A 2,819-nucleotide genomic window follows, 5' to 3' on the forward strand; every position below is an offset into this window, starting at 1 on the left:
TGTGTATGAGTTTGTATGTGTGCTATTTTTTTTACCTCCCCGATTGATTTCACAACTGCGTTCTGGTCAAAAATAATGTAGATTAATAAATAATTAGGCTGTTAAATCATTAAGATACTTGAAGAGTAAATAAGCGTATGTGGAAAGTGTTTAATTTATAAAGCTGACGTCACCGTTCGGGTGATTAAAGATATAAGATATTCATTACAAAAATCCAAAATCGACCCATTTACCTGAAAAATCACTCTGAACATGGCGGCTGTGATAATAAATCATCGTGAGTCGTTGAATAAGTTCGCTCGCCTGAAGAGATTATGAGTGTGTGAGTGGTGTGTGTGTGTGTGTGTGTGTGTCTGTGTCTGTGTCTGTGTCTGTGCGTGCAGCCATGTGTGCGCGCGTGTGTTTATGTTTCTCTATGGGTGTGTGCTTATGTGTAAGTTTATGTTTGTGTATGTATGTATTTTTATGACCATATGACTGTGAGCGAAGGAGAGAGCTTGGATGAGAATGCCCCATATGAGCGCGTGTGTGTGTATGTGTGTGTGCCTCATATCAGAGGGATGCTGTGAGTTTAAGAGGAGTGTATGAATGTATGAATGTGTATGTGCTTGTGTGAGTGATTCTGAATTTAGTGGGTGTTCGAATGAAAAACAATACACGAGAAAGTGTATGAATATGAATGTTTGTGTGTGGTGGGGTGTGCGCGTGTGTGTATGTGTGTGTGAATATCTATATTTGTCTGAAAGGAACTGACCTAACCGATTGGGTTATGGCAACGTTTGATTAGATTGTCAAAGGATTTATAAGAACTTTCGGGCAAATTTACCTCGCAAGGACCAAGTTTAGGAAAATCTGAGCTCTGAATAAAAAGCTATCATATAGGGTGTCCCAAATTTAACTATCTATTTCCGTGAAATGGGACATGTTTTTTTTTTAAAGACCCACTTATATTTAAGCTTATCATGTTTAACAAGTGTTAAGTGTTTAGATTTTTAATTTTGTTTATAATGTTATAACTTCTATAATTTTTTTGTTTGATTTTGTGATTTTATTTTCATCCTTCATGGATCTCGCTTATCTGTCCACGACAGTTATTTTTCAGTTTGGTCGCAACCATTTTCTTCACCTCCATTCCCTGGATGAGGCAAAGCACTGCAGAAGATAACTCCTGAAATGCTTCAAAACGTTTTTCGCAGCGGTAAAGACATCGTTTTTCAGTTCAACGTTTTGTGAACTCTGATCGAACAGTCCTACGATTAAAGATCTTAATCAACATTTACGTTTTGAGTTTATATTTCACTGAGGTTGACTTTGCCTTTCTTCCTTCAAATTAATTAACAGTCTAACTCTGAGGACGATATAATCCACTCGCTGCTTCCTCCAAAACTTTCGGAATAGTAATACACACACACACAACAAGCGCGCGCGCGCGAGTGTGCCTTCATCATCATCATTATTATTTTTTTATAATCATTATCATTATAATGGCGGAGAGCTAGCAGAATCTTTAGCACACCAGAAAAAATGTTTGGCAGCATTTCGTCCGTCTTTAGGTTCTGATTTCAAATTCCACCATGGTGAACTTTGTCTTTTGTCTTTTCGTGGTCAATGAAATAAGTACCAGTTGAGCACTGGGGTTGATGTAATCAACTAGCACTCAACCACCAAACTTGCTGGCCTCGTGCCAAAAATACTATGTATACTCACCCTTTTTTTTTTAAATCATTCCATTGCATGTAAGCCCCGACACTTTATGTCTGTCTTTGTATTGTCCTCGTCATCCTTCGCCTTTGCGAAAATTAATGAAATTATTATCATTATTACTTTCATTATTATTATTATTATTATTATTATTATTATTATTATTATTATTGAGTGAAAGAGCAGCGCATGCCATCAAAGTGACACTGGGGTATAAATATACGAAACCCAGTATACCCATCATCATGACTACTTTTCTGATAAGGGTACACCAGGCACATGCATAGTAATCATATGTGCGCCACATGGTGGTCTCATATCAAGATTAACAGTGCATGACCTTGCATGTGGGACCCAGTTAGAATTTATTTTCAGGTCGAGTAACCCATCCGACTCAAAAGGTCCCTGAATAAGATGTTTGTTTAAGGATAATGAATGAAAGACCCATGTTTCCGGCGTTGAATTATTCAAACCCCAAAGAATTCCTCTCAACACATGGCTATGGTGCTCTCCCACTACTTCTGCTCGTGGTCAGAGATGCACATATCGTCAGTCACCATAGGACACGCTCAACTGGTTAAGGTCAAACAACTGAGAAGCAAATCTGCGGCATTGAGCAGAATATTTACTGTAGCCTATCTTTAATAACGAGATACAACATGTACATGATAACATTTCCAAACAGTTCACATCAGAACCCATGTGCGATCAGAAGTCATGAGTTATTAATGTTATTATTATTATCATTATTATTATTACTACTACTACTACTACTACTACTACTACTACTACTACTACTACTACTACTACTACTACTACTACTACTACTATTATATATATTAGAAATTTTAGCTCGCCGGGCGAAATGTTCAGCTGTATTTCGCCCGTCGCTACGTTCTAAGTTCAAATTCCGCCGAGGTCGACTTTGCCTTTCATCCTTTCGCTAAATTAAATACCAGTGAAATACAGGAGTCAATGTAATCTTCTAGTCACCTCCCCCAAATATTTCAGGTCTTGTACCTATATCATTATCATTATTATTATTATTATGAGTGAGAGAGCAGTTCATGCCATCAAAGTGACACTGGGCTAAAAAATTACGAAGCCCAATATACCCA

This window comes from Octopus sinensis, linkage group LG11 (genome assembly GCF_006345805.1).
Source record: "Octopus sinensis linkage group LG11, ASM634580v1, whole genome shotgun sequence".
NCBI classification, from domain to species: domain Eukaryota; kingdom Metazoa; phylum Mollusca; class Cephalopoda; order Octopoda; family Octopodidae; genus Octopus; species Octopus sinensis.